General features: G+C 45.5%; 15 non-coding genes across 15 annotated transcripts; all 15 read right to left on the reverse strand.

Moving 5' to 3' along the window:
• Positions 1 to 75: 75 nt before the first annotated feature.
• On the reverse strand, positions 76 to 148 carry trnav-uac (transfer RNA valine (anticodon UAC)). The gene has a single exon. It is a non-coding gene; the product is annotated as a tRNA-Val (tRNA).
• Positions 149 to 2,235: 2,087 nt separating this feature from the next.
• Positions 2,236 to 2,308, reverse strand: trnav-uac (transfer RNA valine (anticodon UAC)). The gene has a single exon. It is a non-coding gene; the product is annotated as a tRNA-Val (tRNA).
• Positions 2,309 to 3,272: 964 nt separating this feature from the next.
• Positions 3,273 to 3,345, reverse strand: trnav-uac (transfer RNA valine (anticodon UAC)). The gene has a single exon. It is a non-coding gene; the product is annotated as a tRNA-Val (tRNA).
• A 279-nt stretch (positions 3,346 to 3,624) lies between these two features.
• Positions 3,625 to 3,697, reverse strand: trnav-cac (transfer RNA valine (anticodon CAC)). Its single transcript has one exon. It is a non-coding gene; the product is annotated as a tRNA-Val (tRNA).
• A 1,668-nt stretch (positions 3,698 to 5,365) lies between these two features.
• Positions 5,366 to 5,438, reverse strand: trnav-uac (transfer RNA valine (anticodon UAC)). Its single transcript has one exon. It is a non-coding gene; the product is annotated as a tRNA-Val (tRNA).
• A 1,679-nt stretch (positions 5,439 to 7,117) lies between these two features.
• Positions 7,118 to 7,190, reverse strand: trnav-cac (transfer RNA valine (anticodon CAC)). Its single transcript has one exon. It is a non-coding gene; the product is annotated as a tRNA-Val (tRNA).
• A 1,668-nt stretch (positions 7,191 to 8,858) lies between these two features.
• Positions 8,859 to 8,931, reverse strand: trnav-uac (transfer RNA valine (anticodon UAC)). The gene has a single exon. It is a non-coding gene; the product is annotated as a tRNA-Val (tRNA).
• A 1,327-nt stretch (positions 8,932 to 10,258) lies between these two features.
• On the reverse strand, positions 10,259 to 10,331 carry trnav-uac (transfer RNA valine (anticodon UAC)). Its single transcript has one exon. It is a non-coding gene; the product is annotated as a tRNA-Val (tRNA).
• A 2,087-nt stretch (positions 10,332 to 12,418) lies between these two features.
• trnav-uac (transfer RNA valine (anticodon UAC)) lies at positions 12,419 to 12,491 on the reverse strand. Its single transcript has one exon. It is a non-coding gene; the product is annotated as a tRNA-Val (tRNA).
• A 964-nt stretch (positions 12,492 to 13,455) lies between these two features.
• trnav-uac (transfer RNA valine (anticodon UAC)) lies at positions 13,456 to 13,528 on the reverse strand. The gene has a single exon. It is a non-coding gene; the product is annotated as a tRNA-Val (tRNA).
• A 2,020-nt stretch (positions 13,529 to 15,548) lies between these two features.
• On the reverse strand, positions 15,549 to 15,621 carry trnav-uac (transfer RNA valine (anticodon UAC)). The gene has a single exon. It is a non-coding gene; the product is annotated as a tRNA-Val (tRNA).
• Positions 15,622 to 17,300: 1,679 nt separating this feature from the next.
• trnav-cac (transfer RNA valine (anticodon CAC)) lies at positions 17,301 to 17,373 on the reverse strand. The gene has a single exon. It is a non-coding gene; the product is annotated as a tRNA-Val (tRNA).
• Positions 17,374 to 19,041: 1,668 nt separating this feature from the next.
• Positions 19,042 to 19,114, reverse strand: trnav-uac (transfer RNA valine (anticodon UAC)). Its single transcript has one exon. It is a non-coding gene; the product is annotated as a tRNA-Val (tRNA).
• A 1,327-nt stretch (positions 19,115 to 20,441) lies between these two features.
• On the reverse strand, positions 20,442 to 20,514 carry trnav-uac (transfer RNA valine (anticodon UAC)). The gene has a single exon. It is a non-coding gene; the product is annotated as a tRNA-Val (tRNA).
• A 2,364-nt stretch (positions 20,515 to 22,878) lies between these two features.
• On the reverse strand, positions 22,879 to 22,951 carry trnav-uac (transfer RNA valine (anticodon UAC)). The gene has a single exon. It is a non-coding gene; the product is annotated as a tRNA-Val (tRNA).
• Between the last annotated feature and the right edge of the window lie 1,357 nt (positions 22,952 to 24,308).

Below are 24,308 nucleotides of genomic sequence, written 5' to 3' on the forward strand. Positions count from 1 at the left end.
TTCCACGCTCTTCCGAGTACGCTGAATAACTCCTCTATTGTAAGTAGAACTGCTCAAAAGAGTCTGCCAAATGTATGTTTCCGCCCAGTTTCGAACAGGGGACCTTTCGCGTGTAAAGCAAACGTGATAACCACTACACTACGGAAACCACAATATTGTAGCTTCAAGTTTTTAAAGTAATTTTTATAGAACTGTCTTGTGCGGTCTGCACCATGAAGGGCCAGCAAACGCACTGGCCACCTGCTCATGCACAACACAAAGCTGAAAGAAATCAGATTTTACGCAAGTTTGCAACAGAACCAGGGCAGGTAAACACTGAGTAGCATTCAAACTTCTAGCCTCACAGCGCTTTGCAGAAAGAATATTTTCAGGCAACGTCAGTGCTGAACAGAAACGTGATTTGACAATTGTCATAAAAGACAGAGGATGTTTCCGCCCAGTTTCGAACTGGGGACCTTTCTCGTGTGAGGTGAACGTGATAACCACTACACTACGGAAACTTGCTCCAATGCAGGAAGCAGATACCCTTTTGGATTAGGTACCTTTTGACAATCGTTCCTTTGGGCGCATTTGATGCTATCATTTTCTCGCCAAAAAGCAGAGCACTGTTTCTGCTCGGGTTCAAGCCATGGACCCTTCGCGTGTCAAGCAAAAATGATGACCACTTCACTACAGAAACCCCACAGGTCCTTTTAATGGCCTCACAGCGCTTTGAAGAAAGAATGTTTTCAGGCAACGTCAATGCTGAACAGAAGCATGATTTGCCAATTGTCATAAAAGCCAGTGATTCTTTCCACCCAGTTTCCAACTGGGGACCTTTCACGTGTAAAGCGAACGTGATTACCACTACACTACGGAAACTTGCACCAATGCAGGAAGCAGATACCATTTTGGATTAGGTACCTTTTGACAATTGTTCTTTTGGGCGCATTTGATGCTTTAATTTTCTCGCCAAAAAGCAGAGCACTGTTTCTGCTCGGTTACGAACCGTGGACCTTTCGCATGTCAAGCAAACTCGATGACCACTACACTACAGACACCCACAATTCTTTTCATCAGGCAAGTTAGGCCTCTCAAGATAAAACAAGGGGTCTGCGTTTGTCGATCAAGCGGACAAAGCATACTCAGTGTGACAAGCTCCCTGCCGGTTTTAGCATACAAGTTGTTTGCCTCGCTCGGAGCAAGGACTTTGTAGCAAAAATCATCCAGTGAGCAGAGAGCCAACTGAGAATGTGCATAAATCAAATCTGCATACTTCGCCCCAGTTTCTAACAGAAACCGTTCCGCATTCAAAGTCATAGTGATAACCACAGGAGCCTCCGGTTGGGGTGTGAGCACCATCTTGTGGTGCCATCGCAGAGAGTCTGTTTGTTACTTTCCACAATGTTTTGGACCGTTCGCGTGTCAAGCGAACACGATGACCACTTCACTACAGAAACACCACAGGTCCTTTTAATGGCCTCACAGCGCTTTGCAGAAAGAATGTTTTCAGGCAATGTCAGTAATCTACAGAAGCATAAATTACCAATTGTCATAAAAGTCAGACGTTGTTTCCGCCAAGTTTCGAACTGGGGAGCTTTAGTGTATGAGGCAAACGTGTTAACTACTACACTACGGAAACTTGCACCAATGCAGGAAGCAGATACCCTTTTGGATTAGGTACCTTTTGACAATTGTTCTTTTGAGCGCATTTGAAGCTTTCATTTTCTCGCCAAAAAGCAGAACACTGTTTCTGCTCGGTTACGAACCTTGGACCTTTCGCATGTCAAGCAAACGCGATGACCACTACACTACAGACACCCACAGGACTTTTCAACAAGCAAGTTAGGCCTCTCAAGATAAAACAAGGGGTCTGCGTTTGTCGATCAAGCGGACAAAGCATACTCAGTGTGACAAGCTCCCTGCCGGTTTTAGCATGCACGTTGTTTGCCTCGCTCGGAGCAAGGACTTTATAGCAAGAATCATCCAGTGAGCAGAGAGCCAACTGAGAATGTGCATAAAAGCAAATCTGCATATTTTGCCCCAGTTTCTAACAGGATTCGTTCCGCTTGCAAAGTCATAGTGATGACTACAGGAGCCTCCGGTTGGGGTGTGAGCACCATCTTGGGGTGCCATCGCAGAGAGTCTGTTCACTACTTTCCACAATGATATAATTCACTGTTCCACGCTCTTCCGAGTACGCTGAATAACTCCTCTATTGTAAGTTGCTTTGCTCAAAAGAGTCCGCCAAACATATGTTTCCGCCCAGTTTCGAACAGGGGACCTTTTGCGTGTAAAGCAAACGTGATTACCACTACACTACGGAAACCACATTGTTGTAGCTTCAAGTTTTTAAAGTAATTTTTATAGAACTGTCTTGTGCGGTCTGAACTGTTAAGGGCCAGCAAACGCACTGGCCACCTGCTCATGCACAACAAAGCTGAAAGAAATCAGAATTTAAGCAAGTTTGCAACAGAACCAGGGTAGGTAAACACTGAGTAGCATTCAAACTTCTAGCCTCACAGCGCTTTGCAGAAAGAATGTTTTCAGGCAACGTCAGTGCTGAACAGAAGCATGATTTGACAATTGTCATAAAAGCCAGAGGTTGTTTCTCCCCAGTTTCGAACTGGAGACCTTTTGCGTGTGAGGCGAACGTGATTACCACTACACTACGGAAACTTGCACCAATGCAGGAAGCAGATACCGTTTTGGATTAGGTACCTTTTGACAATTGTTCTTTTGAGCGCATTTGAAGCTTTCATTTTCTCGCCAAAAAGCAGAACACTGTTTCTGCTCGCTTACGAACCATGGACCTTTCGCATGTCAAGCAAACGCGATGACCACTACACTACAGACACCCACAGGTCTTTTCATCAGGCAAGTTAGGCCTCTCAAGATAAAACAAGGGGTCTGCGTTTGTCGATCAAGCGGACAAAGCATACTCAGTGTGATAAGCTCCCTGCCGGTTTTAGCATACACGTTGTTTGCCTCGCTCGGAGCAAGGACTTTATAGCAAGAATCATCCAGTGAGCAGAGAGCCAACTGAGAATGTGCATAAAAGCAAATCTGCATATTTCACCCCAGTTTCTAACAGGATTCCTTCCGCTTGCAAAGTCATAGTGATGACCACAGGAGCCTCCGGTTGGGGTGTGAGCACCATCTTGTGGTGCCATCGCAGAGAGTCTGTTCACTACTTTCCACAATGATATAATTCACTGTTCCACGCTCTTCCGAGTACGCTGAATAACTCCTCTATTGTAAGTCGCTTTGCTCAAAAGAGTCCGCCAAATGTATGTTTCCGCCCAGTTTCAAACAGGGGACCTTTTGCGTGTAAAGCAAACGTGATAACCACTACACTACGGAAACCACATTGTTGTAGCTTCAAGTTTTTAAAGTAATTTTTATAGAACTGTCTTGTGCGGTCTGAACTGTTAAGGGCCAGCAAACGCACTGGCCACCTGCTCATGCACAACACAAAGCTGAAAGAAATCAGATTTTACGCAAGTTTGCAACAGAACCAGGGCAGGTAAACACTGAGTAGCATTCAAACTTCTAGCCTCACAGCGCTTTGCAGAAAGAATATTTTCAGGCAACGTCAGTGCTGAACAGAAACGTGATTTGACAATTGTCATAGAAGACAGAGGATGTTTCCGCCCAGTTTCGAACTGGGGACCTTTCGCGTGTGAGGCGAACGTGATAACCACTACACTACGGAAACTTGCTCCAATGCAGGAAGCAGATACCCTTTTGGATTAGGTACCTTTTGACAATCGGTCCTTTGGGCGCATTTGATGCTATCATTTTCTCGCCAAAAAGCAGAGCACTGTTTCTGCTCGGGTTCAAGCCATGGACCCTTCGCGTGTCAAGCAAACATGATGACCACTTCACTACAGAAACCCCACAGGTCCTTTTAATGGCCTCACAGCGCTTTGAAGAAAGAATGTTTTCAGGCAACGTCAATGCTGAACAGAAGCATGATTTGCCAATTGTCATAAAAGCCAGTGGTTCTTTCCACCCAGTTTCCAACTGGGGACCTTTCACGTGTGAAGCGAACGTGATTACCACTACACTACGGAAACTTGCACCAATGCAGGAAGCAGATACCATTTTGGATTAGGTACCTTTTGACAATTGTTCTTTTGGGCGCATTTGATGCTTTCATTTTCTTGCCAAAAAGCAGAGCACTGTTTCTGCTCGGTTACGAACCGTGGACCTTTCGCATGTCAAGCAAACTCGATGACCACTACACTACAGACACCCACAGTTCTTTTCAACAGGCAAGTTAGGCCTCTCAAGATAAAACAAGAGGTCTGCGTTTGTCGATCAAGCGGACAAAGCATACTCAGTGTAACAAGCTCCCTGCCGGTTTTAGCATACAAGTTGTTTGCCTCGCTCGGAGCAAGGACTTTGTGGCAAAAATCATCCAGTGAGCAGAGAGCCAACTGAGAATGTGCATAAATCAAATCTGCATACTTCGCCCCAGTTTCTAACAGGAACCGTTCCGGATGCAAAGTCATAGTGATAACCACAGGAGCCACCGGTTGGGGTGTGAGCACCATCTTGTGGTGCCATCGCAGAGAGTCTGTTTGTTACTTTCCACAATGTTTTGGACCGTTCGCGTGTCAAGCGAACACGATGACCACTTCACTACAGAAACACCACAGGTCCTTTTAATGGCCTCACAGCGCTTTGCAGAAAGAATGTTTTCAGGCAACGTCAGTAATCAACAGAAGCATAAATTACCAATTGTCATAAAAGTTAGACATTGTTTCCGCCAAGTTTCGAACTGGGGACCTTTAGTGTATGAGGCGAACGTGTTAACCACTACACTACGGAAACTTGCACAAACGCAGGAAGCAGATACCATTTTGGATTAGGTACCTTTTGACAATTGTTCTTTTGGGCGCATTTGATGCTTTCATTTTCTCGCCAAAAAGCAGAGCACTGTTTCTGCTCGGTTACGAACCGAGGACCTTTCACGTGTTAGGCGAACGTGATGACCATTACACAACAGAAACCACACAGGTGCTTTTAACAGGCAAGTTAGCCCTCCCAAGATAAAACAAGGGGTCCGCGTTTGTCGATCAAGCGGACAAAGCATACTCAGTGTGACAAGCTCCCTGCTGGTTTTAGCATACATGTCATTTGATAAATCAAATCTGCATACTTCGCACCAGTTTCTAACAGGAACCGTTCCGCAGGCAAAGTCATAGTGATAATCACAGGAGCCTCCGGTTGGGGTGTGAGCACCATCTTGTGGTGCCATCGCAGAGAGTCTGTTCACTACTTTCCACAATGATATAATTCACTGTTCCACGCTCTTCCGAGTACACTGAATAAGCCCTCTATTGTAAGTCGCTTTGCTCAAAAGAGTCCGCCAAATGTATGTTTCCGCCCAGTTTCGAACAGGGGACCTTTCGCGTGTAAAGCAAACGTGATAACCACTACACTACGGAAACCACATTGAAGTAGTTTCAAGTTTTTAAAGTAATTTTTATAGAACTGTCTTGTGCGGTCTGCACCGTGAAGGGCCAGCAAACGCACTGGCCACCTGCTCATGCACAACACAAAGCTGAAAGAAATCAGAATTTACGCAAGTTTGCAACAGAACCAGGGCAGGTAAACACTGAGTAGCATTCAAACTTCTAGCCTCACAGCGCTTTGCAGAAAGAATGTTTTCAGGCAATGTCAGTGCTGAACCGAAGCATGATTTGACAATTGCCATAAAAGCCAGAGGTAGTTTCCGCCCAGTTTCGAACTGGGGACCTTTCGCGTGTGAGGCAAACGTGATAACCACTACACTACGGAAACTTGCTCCAACACTAGAAGCAGATACCGTTTTGGATTAGGTACCTTTTGACAATCGTTCCTTTGGGCGCATTTGATGCTATCATTTTCTCGCCAAAAAGCAGAGCACTGTTTCTGCTCGGTTTCAAGCCATCGACCGTTCACGTGTCAAGCGAACATGATGATCACTTCACTACAGAAACCCCACAGGTCCTTTTAATAGCCTCACAGCGCTTTGCAGAAAGAATGTTTTCAGGCAACGTCAATGCTGAACAGAAGCATGATTTGACAACTGTCATAAAAGCCAGAGGTTCTTTCCACCCAGTTTCGAACTGGGGACCTTTCGCGTAAGAGGCAAACGTGATAACCACTACACTACGGAAACTTGCACAAATACAGGAGGCAGATACCCTTTTGGATTAGGTACCTTTTGACAATTGCTCTTTTGGGCGCATTTGATGCTTTCATTTTCTCGCCAAAAAGCAGAGAACTGTTTCTGCTCGGTTACGAACCGTGGAACTTTCACACGTCAAGCAAACTCGATGACCACTAAACTACAGACACCCACAGTTCTTTTCAACAGCCAAGTTAGGCCTCTCAAGATAAAACAAGGGGTCTGCGTTTGTCGATCAAGCGGACAAAGCATACTCAGTGTGATAAGCTCCCTGCCGGTTTTAGCATACACGTTGTTTGCCTCGCTCGGAGCAAGGACTTTATAGCAAGAATCATCCAGTGAGCAGAGAGCCAACTGAGAATGTGCATAAAAGCAAATCTGCATATTTCGCCCCAGTTTCTAACAGGATTCCTTCCGCTTGCAAAGTCATAGTGATGACCACAGGAGCCTCCGGTTGGGGTGTGAGCACCATCTTGTGGTGCCATCGCAGAGAGTCTGTTCACTACTTTCCACAATGATATAATTCACTGTTCCACGCTCTTCCGAGTACGCTGAATAACTCCTCTATTGTAAGTCGCTTTGCTCAAAAGAGTCCGCCAAATGTATGTTTCCGCCCAGTTTCAAACAGGGGACCTTTTGCGTGTGAAGCAAACGTGATAACCACTACACTACGGAAACCACAATATTGTAGCTTCAAGTTTTTAAAGTAATTTTTATAGAACTGTCTTGTGCGGTCTGCACCATGAAGGGCCAGCAAACGCACTGGCCACCTGCTCATGCACAACACAAAGCTGAAAGAAATCAGATTTTACGCAAGTTTGCAACAGAACCAGGGCAGGTAAACACTGAGTAGCATTCAAACTTCTAGCCTCACAGCGCTTTGCAGAAAGAATATTTTCAGGCAACGTCAGTGCTGAACAGAAACGTGATTTGACAATTGTCATAGAAGACAGAGGATGTTTCCGCCCAGTTTCGAACTGGGGACCTTTCGCGTGTGAGGCGAACGTGATAACCACTACACTACGGAAACTTGCTCCAATGCAGGAAGCAGATACCCTTTTGGATTAGGTACCTTTTGACAATCGGTCCTTTGGGCGCATTTGATGCTATCATTTTCTCGCCAAAAAGCAGAGCACTGTTTCTGCTCGGGTTCAAGCCATGGACCCTTCGCGTGTCAAGCAAACATGATGACCACTTCACTACAGAAACCCCACAGGTCCTTTTAATGGCCTCACAGCGCTTTGAAGAAAGAATGTTTTCAGGCAACGTCAATGCTGAACAGAAGCATGATTTGCCAATTGTCATAAAAGCCAGTGGTTCTTTCCACCCAGTTTCCAACTGGGGACCTTTCACGTGTGAAGCGAACGTGATTACCACTACACTACGGAAACTTGCACCAATGCAGGAAGCAGATACCATTTTGGATTAGGTACCTTTTGACAATTGTTCTTTTGGGCGCATTTGATGCTTTCATTTTCTCGCCAAAAAGCAGAGCACTGTTTCTGCTCGGTTACGAACCGTGGACCTTTCGCATGTCAAGCAAACTCGATGACCACTACACTACAGACACCCACAGTTCTTTTCAACAGGCAAGTTAGGCCTCTCAAGATAAAACAAGAGGTCTGCGTTTGTCGATCAAGCGGACAAAGCATACTCAGTGTAACAAGCTCCCTGCCGGTTTTAGCATACAAGTTGTTTGCCTCGCTCGGAGCAAGGACTTTGTGGCAAAAATCATCCAGTGAGCAGAGAGCCAACTGAGAATGTGCATAAATCAAATCTGCATACTTCGCCCCAGTTTCTAACAGGAACCGTTCCGGATGCAAAGTCATAGTGATAACCACAGGAGCCACCGGTTGGGGTGTGAGCACCATCTTGTGGTGCCATCGCAGAGAGTCTGTTTGTTACTTTCCACAATGTTTTGGACCGTTCGCGTGTCAAGCGAACACGATGACCACTTCACTACAGAAACACCACAGGTCCTTTTAATGGCCTCACAGCGCTTTGCAGAAAGAATGTTTTCAGGCAACGTCAGTAATCAACAGAAGCATAAATTACCAATTGTCATAAAAGTTAGACGTTGTTTCCGCCAAGTTTCGAACTGGGGACCTTTAGTGTATGAGGCGAACGTGTTAACCACTACACTACGGAAACTTGCACAAACGCAGGAAGCAGATACCATTTTGGATTAGGTACCTTTTGACAATTGTTCTTTTGGGCGCATTTGATGCTTTCATTTTCTCGCCAAAAAGCAGAGCACTGTTTCTGCTCGGTTACGAACCGAGGACCTTTCACGTGTTAGGCGAACGTGATGACCATTACACAACAGAAACCACACAGGTGCTTTTAACAGGCAAGTTAGCCCTCCCAAGATAAAACAAGGGGTCCGCGTTTGTCGATCAAGCGGACAAAGCATACTCAGTGTGACAAGCTCCCTGCTGGTTTTAGCATACATGTCATTTGATAAATCAAATCTGCATACTTCGCACCAGTTTCTAACAGGAACCGTTCCGCAGGCAAAGTCATAGTGATAATCACAGGAGCCTCCGGTTGGGGTGTGAGCACCATCTTGTGGTGCCATCGCAGAGAGTCTGTTCACTACTTTCCACAATGATATAATTCACTGTTCCACGCTCTTCCGAGTACACTGAATAAGCCCTCTATTGTAAGTCGCTTTGCTCAAAAGAGTCCGCCAAATGTATGTTTCCGCCCAGTTTCGAACAGGGGACCTTTCGCGTGTAAAGCAAACGTGATAACCACTACACTACGGAAACCACATTGAAGTAGTTTCAAGTTTTTAAAGTAATTTTTATAGAACTGTCTTGTGCGGTCTGCACCGTGAAGGGCCAGCAAACGCACTGGCCACCTGCTCATGCACAACACAAAGCTGAAAGAAATCAGAATTTACGCAAGTTTGCAACAGAACCAGGGCAGGTAAACACTGAGTAGCATTCAAACTTCTAGCCTCACAGCGCTTTGCAGAAAGAATGTTTTCAGGCAATGTCAGTGCTGAACCGAAGCATGATTTGACAATTGCCATAAAAGCCAGAGGTAGTTTCCGCCCAGTTTCGAACTGGGGACCTTTCGCGTGTGAGGCAAACGTGATAACCACTACACTACGGAAACTTGCTCCAACACTAGAAGCAGATACCGTTTTGGATTAGGTACCTTTTGACAATCGTTCCTTTGGGCGCATTTGATGCTATCATTTTCTCGCCAAAAAGCAGAGCACTGTTTCTGCTCGGTTTCAAGCCATCGACCGTTCACGTGTCAAGCGAACATGATGATCACTTCACTACAGAAACCCCACAGGTCCTTTTAATAGCCTCACAGCGCTTTGCAGAAAGAATGTTTTCAGGCAACGTCAATGCTGAACAGAAGCATGATTTGACAACTGTCATAAAAGCCAGAGGTTCTTTCCACCCAGTTTCGAACTGGGGACCTTTCGCGTAAGAGGCAAACGTGATAACCACTACACTACGGAAACTTGCACAAATACAGGAGGCAGATACCCTTTTGGATTAGGTACCTTTTGACAATTGCTCTTTTGGGCGCATTTGATGCTTTCATTTTCTCGCCAAAAAGCAGAGAACTGTTTCTGCTCGGTTACGAACCGTGGAACTTTCACACGTCAAGCAAACTCGATGACCACTAAACTACAGACACCCACAGTTCTTTTCAACAGCCAAGTTAGGCCTCTCAAGATAAAACAAGGGGTCTGCGTTTGTCGATCAAGCGGACAAAGCATACTCAGTGTGATGAGCTCCCTGCCGGTTTTAGCATACACGTTGTTTGCCTCGCTCGGAGCAAGGACTTTATAGCAAGAATCATCCAGTGAGCAGAGAGCCAACTGAGAATGTGCATAAAAGCAAATCTGCATATTTCGCCCCAGTTTCTAACAGGATTCCTTCCGCTTGCAAAGTCATAGTGATGACCACAGGAGCCTCCGGTTGGGGTGTGAGCACCATCTTGTGGTGCCATCGTAGAGAGTCTGTTCACTACTTTCCACAATGATATAATTCACTGTTCCACGCTCTTCCGAGTACGCTGAATAACTCCTCTATTGTAAGTAGAACTGCTCAAAAGAGTCTGCCAAATGTATGTTTCCGCCCAGTTTCGAACAGGGGACCTTTCGCGTGTAAAGCAAACGTGATAACCACTACACTACGGAAACCACAATATTGTAGCTTCAAGTTTTTAAAGTAATTTTTATAGAACTGTCTTGTGCGGTCTGCACCATGAAGGGCCAGCAAACGCACTGGCCACCTGCTCATGCACAACACAAAGCTGAAAGAAATCAGATTTTACGCAAGTTTGCAACAGAACCAGGGCAGGTAAACACTGAGTAGCATTCAAACTTCTAGCCTCACAGCGCTTTGCAGAAAGAATATTTTCAGGCAACGTCAGTGCTGAACAGAAACGTGATTTGACAATTGTCATAAAAGACAGAGGATGTTTCCGCCCAGTTTCGAACTGGGGACCTTTCTCGTGTGAGGTGAACGTGATAACCACTACACTACGGAAACTTGCTCCAATGCAGGAAGCAGATACCCTTTTGGATTAGGTACCTTTTGACAATCGTTCCTTTGGGCGCATTTGATGCTATCATTTTCTCGCCAAAAAGCAGAGCACTGTTTCTGCTCGGGTTCAAGCCATGGACCCTTCGCGTGTCAAGCAAAAATGATGACCACTTCACTACAGAAACCCCACAGGTCCTTTTAATGGCCTCACAGCGCTTTGAAGAAAGAATGTTTTCAGGCAACGTCAATGCTGAACAGAAGCATGATTTGCCAATTGTCATAAAAGCCAGTGATTCTTTCCACCCAGTTTCCAACTGGGGACCTTTCACGTGTGAAGCGAACGTGATTACCACTACACTACGGAAACTTGCACCAATGCAGGAAGCAGATACCATTTTGGATTAGGTACCTTTTGACAATTGTTCTTTTGGGCGCATTTGATGCTTTAATTTTCTCGCCAAAAAGCAGAGCACTGTTTCTGCTCGGTTACGAACCGTGGACCTTTCGCATGTCAAGCAAACTCGATGACCACTACACTACAGACACCCACAATTCTTTTCATCAGGCAAGTTAGGCCTCTCAAGATAAAACAAGGGGTCTGCGTTTGTCGATCAAGCGGACAAAGCATACTCAGTGTGACAAGCTCCCTGCCGGTTTTAGCATACAAGTTGTTTGCCTCGCTCGGAGCAAGGACTTTGTAGCAAAAATCATCCAGTGAGCAGAGAGCCAACTGAGAATGTGCATAAATCAAATCTGCATACTTCGCCCCAGTTTCTAACAGAAACCGTTCCGCATTCAAAGTCATAGTGATAACCACAGGAGCCTCCGGTTGGGGTGTGAGCACCATCTTGTGGTGCCATCGCAGAGAGTCTGTTTGTTACTTTCCACAATGTTTTGGACCGTTCGCGTGTCAAGCGAACACGATGACCACTTCACTACAGAAACACCACAGGTCCTTTTAATGGCCTCACAGCGCTTTGCAGAAAAAATGTTTTCAGGCAATGTCAGTAATCTACAGAAGCATAAATTACCAATTGTCATAAAAGTCAGACGTTGTTTCCGCCAAGTTTCGAACTGGGGAGCTTTAGTGTATGAGGCAAACGTGTTAACTACTACACTACGGAAACTTGCACCAATGCAGGAAGCAGATACCCTTTTGGATTAGGTACCTTTTGACAATTGTTCTTTTGAGCGCATTTGAAGCTTTCATTTTCTCGCCAAAAAGCAGAACACTGTTTCTGCTCGGTTACGAACCTTGGACCTTTCGCATGTCAAGCAAACGCGATGACCACTACACTACAGACACCCACAGGACTTTTCAACAAGCAAGTTAGGCCTCTCAAGATAAAACAAGGGGTCTGCGTTTGTCGATCAAGCGGACAAAGCATACTCAGTGTGACAAGCTCCCTGCCGGTTTTAGCATGCACGTTGTTTGCCTCGCTCGGAGCAAGGACTTTATAGCAAGAATCATCCAGTGAGCAGAGAGCCAACTGAGAATGTGCATAAAAGCAAATCTGCATATTTTGCCCCAGTTTCTAACAGGATTCGTTCCGCTTGCAAAGTCATAGTGATGACTACAGGAGCCTCCGGTTGGGGTGTGAGCACCATCTTGGGGTGCCATCGCAGAGAGTCTGTTCACTACTTTCCACAATGATATAATTCACTGTTCCACGCTCTTCCGAGTACGCTGAATAACTCCTCTATTGTAAGTTGCTTTGCTCAAAAGAGTCCGCCAAACATATGTTTCCGCCCAGTTTCGAACAGGGGACCTTTTGCGTGTAAAGCAAACGTGATTACCACTACACTACGGAAACCACATTGTTGTAGCTTCAAGTTTTTAAAGTAATTTTTATAGAACTGTCTTGTGCGGTCTGAACTGTTAAGGGCCAGCAAACGCACTGGCCACCTGCTCATGCACAACAAAGCTGAAAGAAATCAGAATTTAAGCAAGTTTGCAACAGAACCAGGGTAGGTAAACACTGAGTAGCATTCAAACTTCTAGCCTCACAGCGCTTTGCAGAAAGAATGTTTTCAGGCAACGTCAGTGCTGAACAGAAGCATGATTTGACAATTGTCATAAAAGCCAGAGGTTGTTTCTCCCCAGTTTCGAACTGGAGACCTTTTGCGTGTGAGGCGAACGTGATTACCACTACACTACGGAAACTTGCACCAATGCAGGAAGCAGATACCGTTTTGGATTAGGTACCTTTTGACAATTGTTCTTTTGAGCGCATTTGAAGCTTTCATTTTCTCGCCAAAAAGCAGAACACTGTTTCTGCTCGCTTACGAACCATGGACCTTTCGCATGTCAAGCAAACGCGATGACCACTACACTACAGACACCCACAGGTCTTTTCATCAGGCAAGTTAGGCCTCTCAAGATAAAACAAGGGGTCTGCGTTTGTCGATCAAGCGGACAAAGCATACTCAGTGTGATAAGCTCCCTGCCGGTTTTAGCATACACGTTGTTTGCCTCGCTCGGAGCAAGGACTTTATAGCAAGAATCATCCAGTGAGCAGAGAGCCAACTGAGAATGTGCATAAAAGCAAATCTGCATATTTCACCCCAGTTTCTAACAGGATTCCTTCCGCTTGCAAAGTCATAGTGATGACCACAGGAGCCTCCGGTTGGGGTGTGAGCACCATCTTGTGGTGCCATCGCAGAGAGTCTGTTCACTACTTTCCACAATGATATAATTCACTGTTCCACGCTCTTCCGAGTACGCTGAATAACTCCTCTATTGTAAGTCGCTTTGCTCAAAAGAGTCCGCCAAATGTATGTTTCCGCCCAGTTTCAAACAGGGGACCTTTTGCGTGTAAAGCAAACGTGATAACCACTACACTACGGAAACCACATTGTTGTAGCTTCAAGTTTTTAAAGTAATTTTTATAGAACTGTCTTGTGCGGTCTGAACTGTTAAGGGCCAGCAAACGCACTGGCCACCTGCTCATGCACAACACAAAGCTGAAAGAAATCAGATTTTACGCAAGTTTGCAACAGAACCAGGGCAGGTAAACACTGAGTAGCATTCAAACTTCTAGCCTCACAGCGCTTTGCAGAAAGAATATTTTCAGGCAACGTCAGTGCTGAACAGAAACGTGATTTGACAATTGTCATAGAAGACAGAGGATGTTTCTGCCCAGTTTCGAACTGGGGACCTTTCGCGTGTGAGGCGAACGTGATAACCACTACACTACGGAAACTTGCTCCAATGCAGGAAGCAGATACCCTTTTGGATTAGGTACCTTTTGACAATCGGTCCTTTGGGCGCATTTGATGCTATCATTTTCTCGCCAAAAAGCAGAGCACTGTTTCTGCTCGGGTTCAAGCCATGGACCCTTCGCGTGTCAAGCAAACATGATGACCACTTCACTACAGAAACCCCACAGGTCCTTTTAATGGCCTCACAGCGCTTTGAAGAAAGAATGTTTTCAGGCAACGTCAATGCTGAACAGAAGCATGATTTGCCAATTGTCATAAAAGCCAGTGGTTCTTTCCACCCAGTTTCCAACTGGGGACCTTTCACGTGTGAAGCGAACGTGATTACCACTACACTACGGAAACTTGCACCAATGCAGGAAGCAGATACCATTTTGGATTAGGTACCTTTTGACAATTGTTCTTTTGGGCGCATTTGATGCTTTCATTTTCTCGCCAAAAAGCAGAGCACTGTTTCTGCTCGGTTACGAACCGTGGACCTTTCGCATGTCAAGCAAACTCGATGACCACTACACTACAGACACCCACAGTTCTTTTCAACAGGCAAGTTAGGCCTCTCAAGATAAAACAAGAGGTCTGCGTTTGTCGATCAAGCGGACAAAGCATACTCAGTGTAACAAGCTCCCTGCCGGTTTTAGCATACAAGTTGTTTGCCTCGCTCGGAGCAAGGACTTTGTGGCAAAAATCATCCAGTGAGCAGAGAGCCAACTGAGAATGTGCATAAATCAAATCTGCATACTTCGCCCCAGTTTCTAACAGGAACCGTTCCGGATGCAAAGTCATAGTGATAACCACAGGAGCCACCGGTTGGGGTGTGAGCACCATCTTGTGGTGCCATCGCAGAGAGTCTGTTTGTTACTTTCCACAATGTTTTGGACCGTTCGCGTGTCAAGCGAACACGATGACCACTTCACTACAGAAACACCACAGGTCCTTTTAATGGCCTCACAGCGCTTTGCAGAAAGAATGTTTTCAGGCAACGTCAGTAATCAACAGAAGCATAAATTACCAATTGTCATAAAAGTTAGACATTGTTTCCGCCAAGTTTCGAACTGGGGACCTTTAGTGTATGAGGCGAACGTGTTAACCACTACACTACGGAAACTTGCACAAACGCAGGAAGCAGATACCATTTTGGATTAGGTACCTTTTGACAATTGTTCTTTTGGGCGCATTTGATGCTTTCATTTTCTCGCCAAAAAGCAGAGCACTGTTTCTGCTCGGTTACGAACCGAGGACCTTTCACGTGTTAGGCGAACGTGATGACCATTACACAACAGAAACCACACAGGTGCTTTTAACAGGCAAGTTAGCCCTCCCAAGATAAAACAAGGGGTCCGCGTTTGTCGATCAAGCGGACAAAGCATACTCAGTGTGACAAGCTCCCTGCTGGTTTTAGCATACATGTCATTTGATAAATCAAATCTGCATACTTCGCACCAGTTTCTAACAGGAACCGTTCCGCAGGCAAAGTCATAGTGATAATCACAGGAGCCTCCGGTTGGGGTGTGAGCACCATCTTGTGGTGCCATCGCAGAGAGTCTGTTCACTACTTTCCACAATGATATAATTCACTGTTCCACGCTCTTCCGAGTACACTGAATAAGCCCTCTATTGTAAGTCGCTTTGCTCAAAAGAGTCCGCCAAATGTATGTTTCCGCCCAGTTTCGAACAGGGGACCTTTCGCGTGTAAAGCAAACGTGATAACCACTACACTACGGAAACCACATTGAAGTAGTTTCAAGTTTTTAAAGTAATTTTTATAGAACTGTCTTGTGCGGTCTGCACCGTGAAGGGCCAGCAAACGCACTGGCCACCTGCTCATGCACAACACAAAGCTGAAAGAAATCAGAATTTACGCAAGTTTGCAACAGAACCAGGGCAGGTAAACACTGAGTAGCATTCAAACTTCTAGCCTCACAGCGCTTTGCAGAAAGAATGTTTTCAGGCAATGTCAGTGCTGAACCGAAGCATGATTTGACAATTGCCATAAAAGCCAGAGGTAGTTTCCGCCCAGTTTCGAACTGGGGACCTTTCGCGTGTGAGGCAAACGTGATAACCACTACACTACGGAAACTTGCTCCAACACTAGAAGCAGATACCGTTTTGGATTAGGTACCTTTTGACAATCGTTCCTTTGGGCGCATTTGATGCTATCATTTTCTCGCCAAAAAGCAGAGCACTGTTTCTGCTCGGTTTCAAGCCATCGACCGTTCACGTGTCAAGCGAACATGATGATCACTTCACTACAGAAACCCCACAGGTCCTTTTAATAGCCTCACAGCGCTTTGCAGAAAGAATGTTTTCAGGCAACGTCAATGCTGAACAGAAGCATGATTTGACAACTGTCATAAAAGCCAGAGGTTCTTTCCACCCAGTTTCGAACTGGGGACCTTTCGCGTAAGAGGCAAACGTGATAACCACTACACTACGGAAACTTGCACAAATACAGGAGGCAGATACCCTTTTGGATTAGGTACCTTTTGACAATTGCTCTTTTGGGCGCATTTGATGCTTTCATTTTCTCGCCAAAAAGCAGAGAACTGTTTCTGCTCGGTTACGAACCGTGGAACTTTCACACGTCAAGCAAACTCGATGACCACTAAACTACAGACACCCACAGTTCTTTTCAACAGCCAAGTTAGGCCTCTCAAGATAAAACAAGGGGTCTGCGTTTGTCGATCAAGCGGACAAAGCATACTCAGTGTGATAAGCTCCCTGCCGGTTTTAGCATACACGTTGTTTGCCTCGCTCGGAGCAAGGACTTTATAGCAAGAATCATCCAGTGAGCAGAGAGCCAACTGAGAATGTGCATAAAAGCAAATCTGCATATTTCGCCCCAGTTTCTAACAGGATTCCTTCCGCTTGCAAAGTCATAGTGATGACCACAGGAGCCTCCGGTTGGGGTGTGAGCACCATCTTGTGGTGCCATCGCAGAGAGTCTGTTCACTACTTTCCACAATGATATAATTCACTGTTCCACGCTCTTCCGAGTACGCTGAATAACTCCTCTATTGTAAGTCGCTTTGCTCAAAAGAGTCCGCCAAATGTATGTTTCCGCCCAGTTTCAAACAGGGGACCTTTTGCGTGTGAAGCAAACGTGATAACCACTACACTACGGAAACCACAATATTGTAGCTTCAAGTTTTTAAAGTAATTTTTATAGAACTGTCTTGTGCGGTCTGCACCATGAAGGGCCAGCAAACGCACTGGCCACCTGCTCATGCACAACACAAAGCTGAAAGAAATCAGATTTTACGCAAGTTTGCAACAGAACCAGGGCAGGTAAACACTGAGTAGCATTCAAACTTCTAGCCTCACAGCGCTTTGCAGAAAGAATATTTTCAGGCAACGTCAGTGCTGAACAGAAACGTGATTTGACAATTGTCATAGAAGACAGAGGATGTTTCCGCCCAGTTTCGAACTGGGGACCTTTCGCGTGTGAGGCGAACGTGATAACCACTACACTACGGAAACTTGCTCCAATGCAGGAAGCAGATACCCTTTTGGATTAGGTACCTTTTGACAATCGGTCCTTTGGGCGCATTTGATGCTATCATTTTCTCGCCAAAAAGCAGAGCACTGTTTCTGCTCGGGTTCAAGCCATGGACCCTTCGCGTGTCAAGCAAAAATGATGACCACTTCACTACAGAAACCCCACAGGTCCTTTTAATGGCCTCACAGCGCTTTGAAGAAAGAATGTTTTCAGGCAACGTCAATGCTGAACAGAAGCATGATTTGCCAATTGTCATAAAAGCCAGTGGTTCTTTCCACCCAGTTTCCAACTGGGGACCTTTCACGTGTGAAGCGAACGTGATTACCACTACACTACGGAAACTTGCACCAATGCAGGAAGCAGATACCATTTTGGATTAGGTACCTTTTGACAATTGTTCTTTTGGGCGCATTTGATGCTTTCATTTTCTCGCCAAAAAGCAGAGCACTGTTTCTGCTCGGTTACGAACCGTGGACCTTTCGCATGTCAAGCAAACTCGATGACCACTACACTACAGACACCCACAGTTCTTTTCAACAGGCAAGTTAGGCCTCTCAAGATAAAACAAGAGGTCTGCGTTTGTCGATCAAGCGGACAAAGCATACTCAGTGTAACAAGCTCCCTGCCGGTTTTAGCATACAAGTTGTTTGCCTCGCTCGGAGCAAGGACTTTGTGGCAAAAATCATCCAGTGAGCAGAGAGCCAACTGAGAATGTGCATAAATCAAATCTGCATACTTCGCCCCAGTTTCTAACAGGAACCGTTCCGGATGCAAAGTCATAGTGATAACCACAGGAGCCACCGGTTGGGGTGTGAGCACCATCTTGTGGTGCCATCGCAGAGAGTCTGTTTGTTACTTTCCACAATGTTTTGGACCGTTCGCGTGTCAAGCGAACACGATGACCACTTCACTACAGAAACACCACAGGTCCTTTTAATGGCCTCACAGCGCTTTGCAGAAAGAATGTTTTCAGGCAACGTCAGTAATCAACAGAAGCATAAATTACCAATTGTCATAAAAGTTAGATGTTGTTTCCGCCAAGTTTCGAACTGGGGACCTTTAGTGTATGAGGCGAACGTGTTAACCACTACACTACGGAAACTTGCACAAACGCAGGAAGCAGATACCATTTTGGATTAGGTACCTTTTGACAATTGTTCTTTTGGGCGCATTTGATGCTTTCATTTTCTCGCCAAAAAGCAGAGCACTGTTTCTGCTCGGTTACGAACCGAGGACCTTTCACGTGTTAGGCGAACGTGATGACCATTACACAACAGAAACCACACAGGTGCTTTTAACAGGCAAGTTAGCCCTCCCAAGATAAAACAAGGGGTCCGCGTTTGTCGATCAAGCGGACAAAGCATACTCAGTGTGACAAGCTCCCTGCTGGTTTTAGCATACATGTCATTTGATAAATCAAATCTGCATACTTCGCACCAGTTTCTAACAGGAACCGTTCCGCAGGCAAAGTCATAGTGATAATCACAGGAGCCTCCGGTTGGGGTGTGAGCACCATCTTGTGGTGCCATCGCAGAGAGTCTGTTCACTACTTTCCACAATGATATAATTCACTGTTCCACGCTCTTCCGAGTACACTGAATAAGCCCTCTATTGTAAGTCGCTTTGCTCAAAAGAGTCCGCCAAATGTATGTTTCCGCCCAGTTTCGAACAGGGGACCTTTCGCGTGTAAAGCAAACGTGATAACCACTACACTACGGAAACCACATTGAAGTAGTTTCAAGTTTTTAAAGTAATTTTTATAGAACTGTCTTGTGCGGTCTGCACCGTGAAGGGCCAGCAAACGCACTGGCCACCTGCTCATGCACAACACAAAGCTGAAAGAAATCAGAATTTACGCAAGTTTGCAACAGAACCAGGGCAGGTAAACACTGAGTAGCATTCAAACTTCTAGCCTCACAGCGCTTTGCAGAAAGAATGTTTTCAGGCAATGTCAGTGCTGAACCGAAGCATGATTTGACAATTGCCATAAAAGCCAGAGGTAGTTTCCGCCCAGTTTCGAACTGGGGACCTTTCGCGTGTGAGGCAAACGTGATAACCACTACACTACGGAAACTTGCTCCAACACTAGAAGCAGATACCGTTTTGGATTAGGTACCTTTTGACAATCGTTCCTTTGGGCGCATTTGATGCTATCATTTTCTCGCCAAAAAGCAGAGCACTGTTTCTGCTCGGTTTCAAGCCATCGACCGTTCACGTGTCAAGCGAACATGATGATCACTTCACTACAGAAACCCCACAGGTCCTTTTAATAGCCTCACAGCGCTTTGCAGAAAGAATGTTTTCAGGCAACGTCAATGCTGAACAGAAGCATGATTTGACAACTGTCATAAAAGCCAGAGGTTCTTTCCACCCAGTTTCGAACTGGGGACCTTTCGCGTAAGAGGCAAACGTGATAACCACTACACTACGGAAACTTGCACAAATACAGGAGGCAGATACCCTTTTGGATTAGGTACCTTTTGACAATTGCTCTTTTGGGCGCATTTGATGCTTTCATTTTCTCGCCAAAAAGCAGAGAACTGTTTCTGCTCGGTTACGAACCGTGGAACTTTCACACGTCAAGCAAACTCGATGACCACTAAACTACAGACACCCACAGTTCTTTTCAACAGCCAAGTTAGGCCTCTCAAGATAAAACAAGGGGTCTGCGTTTGTCGATCAAGCGGACAAAGCATACTCAGTGTGATAAGCTCCCTGCCGGTTTTAGCATACACGTTGTTTGCCTCGCTCGGAGCAAGGACTTTATAGCAAGAATCATCCAGTGAGCAGAGAGCCAACTGAGAATGTGCATAAAAGCAAATCTGCATATTTCGCCCCAGTTTCTAACAGGATTCCTTCCGCTTGCAAAGTCATAGTGATGACCACAGGTGCCTCCGGTTGGGGTGTGAGCACCATCTTGTGGTGCCATCGTAGAGAGTCTGTTCACTACTTTCCACAATGATATAATTCACTGTTCCACGCTCTTCCGAGTACGCTGAATAACTCCTCTATTGTAAGTAGAACTGCTCAAAAGAGTCTGCCAAATGTATGTTTCCGCCCAGTTTCGAACAGGGGACCTTTCGCGTGTAAAGCAAACGTGATAACCACTACACTACGGAAACCACAATATTGTAGCTTCAAGTTTTTAAAGTAATTTTTATAGAACTGTCTTGTGCGGTCTGCACCATGAAGGGCCAGCAAACGCACTGGCCACCTGCTCATGCACAACACAAAGCTGAAAGAAATCAGATTTTACGCAAGTTTGCAACAGAACCAGGGCAGGTAAACACTGAGTAGCATTCAAACTTCTAGCCTCACAGCGCTTTGCAGAAAGAATATTTTCAGGCAACGTCAGTGCTGAACAGAAACGTGATTTGACAATTGTCATAAAAGACAGAGGATGTTTCCGCCCAGTTTCGAACTGGGGACCTTTCTCGTGTGAGGTGAACGTGATAACCACTACACTACGGAAACTTGCTCCAATGCAGGAAGCAGATTCCCTTTTGGATTAGGTACCTTTTGACAATCGTTCCTTTGGGCGCATTTGATGCTATCATTTTCTCGCCAAAAAGCAGAGCACTGTTTCTGCTCGGGTTCAAGCCATGGACCCTTCGCGTGTCAAGCAAACATGATGACCACTTCACTACAGAAACCCCACAGGTCCTTTTAATGGCCTCAAAGTGCTTTGCAGAAAGAATGTTTTCAGGCAACGTCAATGCTGAACAGAAGCATGATTTGCCAATTGTCATAAAAGCCAGTGGTTCTTTCCAACCAGTTTCCAACTGGGGACCTTTCACGTGTGAAGCGAACGTGATTACCACTACACTACGGAAACTTGCACCAATGCAGGAAGCAGATACCATTTTGGATTAGGTACCTTTTGACAATTGTTCTTTTGGGCGCATTTGATGCTTTCATTTTCTCGCCAAAAAGCAGAGCACTGTTTCTGCTCGGTTACGAACCGTGGACCTTTCGCATGTCAAGCAAACTCGATGACCACTACACTACAGACACCCACAGTTCTTTTCAACAGCCAAGTTAGGCCTCTCAAGATAAAACAAGGGGTCTGCGTTTGTCGATCAAGCGGACAAAGCATACTCAGTGTGACAAGCTCCCTGCCGGTTTTAGCATACACGTCGTTTGCCTCGCTCGGAGGAAGGACTTTGTAGCGAGAATCATCAAGTGAGCAGAGAGCCAACTAAGAATTTGCATGAAAGCAAATCTGCATACTTCGCCCCAGTTTCTAACAGGAACCCTTCCGCATGCAAAGTCATAGTGATAATGACAGGAGCCTCCGGTTGGGGTGTGAGCACAATCTTGTGGTGCCATCGCAGAGAGTCTGTTCACTACTTTCCACAATGATATAATTCACTGTTCCACGCTCTTCCGAGTACGCTGAATAACTCCTCTATTGTAAGTCGCTTTGCTCAAAAGAGTCCGCCAAACATATATTTCCGCCCAGTTTCAAACAGGGGACCTTTTGCGTGTAAAGCAAACGTGATAACCACTACACTACAGAAACCACATTGTTGTAGCTTCAAGTTTTTAAAGTAATTTTTATAGAACTGTCTTGTGCGGTCTGAACTGTTAAGGGCCAGCAAACGCACTGGCCACCTGCTCATGCACAACAAAGCTGAAAGAAATCAGAATTTAAGCAAGTTTGCAACAGAACCAGGGTAGGTAAACACAGAGTAGCATTCAAACTTCTAGCCTCACAGCGCTTTGCAGAAAGAATGTTTTCAGGCAACGTCAGTGCTGAACAGAAGCATGATTTGACAATTGTCATAAAAGCCAGAGGTTGTTTCCCCCCAGTTTCGAACTGGAGACCTTTTGCGTGTGAGGCGAACGTGATAACCACTACACTACGGAAACTTGCACCAATGCAGGAAGCAGATACCCTTTTGGATTAGGTACCTTTTGACAAATGTTTTTTTGAGCGTATTTGAAGCTTTCATTTTCTCGCCAAAAAGCAGAACAATGTTTCTGCTCGGTTACGAACCGTGGACCTTTCGCATGTCAAGCAAACGCGATGACCACTACTTTACAGACACCCACAGGACTTTTCAACAAGCAAGTTAGGCCTCTCAAGATAAAACAAGGGGTCTGCGTTTGTCGATCAAGCGGACAAAGCATACTCAGTGTGACAAGCTCCCTGCCGGTTTTAGCATGCACGTTGTTTGCCTCGCTCGGAGCAAGGACTTTATAGCAAGAATCATCCAGTGAGCAGAGAGCCAACTGAGAATGTGCATAAAAGCAAATCTGCATATTTTGCCCCAGTTTCTAACAGGATTCGTTCCGTTTGCAAAGTCAAAGTGATGACTACAGGAGCCTCCGGTTGGGGTGTGAGCACCATCTTGGGGTGCCATCGCAGAGAGTCTGTTCACTACTTTCCACAATGATATAATTCACTGTTCCACGCTCTTCTGAGTACGCTGAATAACTCCTCTATTGTAAGTCGCTTTGCTCAAAAGAGTCCGCCAAACATATGTTTCCACCCAGTTTTGAACAGGGGACCTTTTGCGTGTAAAGCAAACGTGATAACCACTACACTACGGAAACCACATTGTTGTAACTTCAAGTTTTTAAAGTAATTTTTATAGAACTGTCTTGTGCGGTCTGAACTGTGAAGGGCCAGCAAACGCACTGGCCACCTGCTCATGCACAACAAAGCTGAAAGAAATCAGAATTTACGCAAGTTTGCAACAGAACCAGGTCAGGTAAACACTGAGTAGCATTCAAACTTCTAGCCTCACAGCGCTTTGCAGAAAGAATGTTTTCAGGCAACGTCAGTGCTGAACAAAAGCATGATTTGACAACTGTCATAAAAGCCAAAGGTTGTTTCCCCCCAGTTTCGAACTGGAGACCTTTTGCATGTGAGGCGAACGTGATAACCACTACACTACGGAAACTTGCACCAATGCAGGAAGCAGATACCCTTTTGGATTAGGTACTTTTTGACAATCGTTCCTTTGGGCGCATTTGATGCTATCATTTTCTCGCCAAAAAGCAGAGCACTGTTTCTGCTCGGGTTCAAGCCATGGACCCTTCGCGTGTCAAGCAAACATGATGACCACTTCACTACAGAAACCCCACAGGTCCTTTTAATGGCCTCACAGCGCTTTGCAGAAAGAATGTTTTCAGGCAACGTCAATGCTGAACAGAAGCATGATTTGCCAATTGTCATAAAAGCCAGTGGTTCTTTCCACCAAGTTTCCAACTGGGGACCTTTCACGTGTGAAGCGAACGTGATTAACACTACACTACGGAAACTTGCACCAATGCAGGAAGCAGATACCATTTTGGATTAGGTACCTTTTGACAATTGTTCTTTTGGGCGCATTTGATGCTTTCATTTTCTCGCCAAAAAGCAGAGCACTGTTTCTGCTCGGTTATGAACCGTGGACCTTTCGCATGTCAAGCAAACTCGATGACCACTACACTACAGACACCCACAGTTCTTTTCAACAGGCAAGTTAGGCCTCTCAAGATAAAACAAGGGGTCTGCGTTTGTCGATCAAGCGGACAAAGCATACTCAGTGTAACAAGCTCCCTGCCGGTTTTAGCATACACGTTGTTTGCCTCGCTCGGAGCAAGGACTTTGTAGCAAAAATCATCCAGTGAGCAGAGAGCCAACTGAGAATGTGCATAAATCAAATCTGCATACTTCGCCCCAGTTTCTAACAGGAACCGTTCCGCATGCAAAGTCATAGTGATAACCACAGGAGCCTCCGGTTGGGGTGTGAGCACCATCTTGTGGTGCCATCGCAGAGAGTCTGTTTGTTACTTTCCACAATGTTTTGGACCGTTCGCGTGTCAAGCGAACACGATGACCACTTCACTACAGAAAGACCACAGGTCCTTTTAATGGCCTCACAGCGCTTTGCAGAAAGAATGTTTTCAGGCAACGTCAGTAATC

The sequence above is a fragment of the Danio rerio genome, chromosome 17 (genome assembly GCF_052040795.2).
Source record: "Danio rerio strain M-AB ecotype USA chromosome 17, GRCz13ab, whole genome shotgun sequence".
Lineage (NCBI taxonomy): Eukaryota > Metazoa > Chordata > Actinopteri > Cypriniformes > Danionidae > Danio > Danio rerio.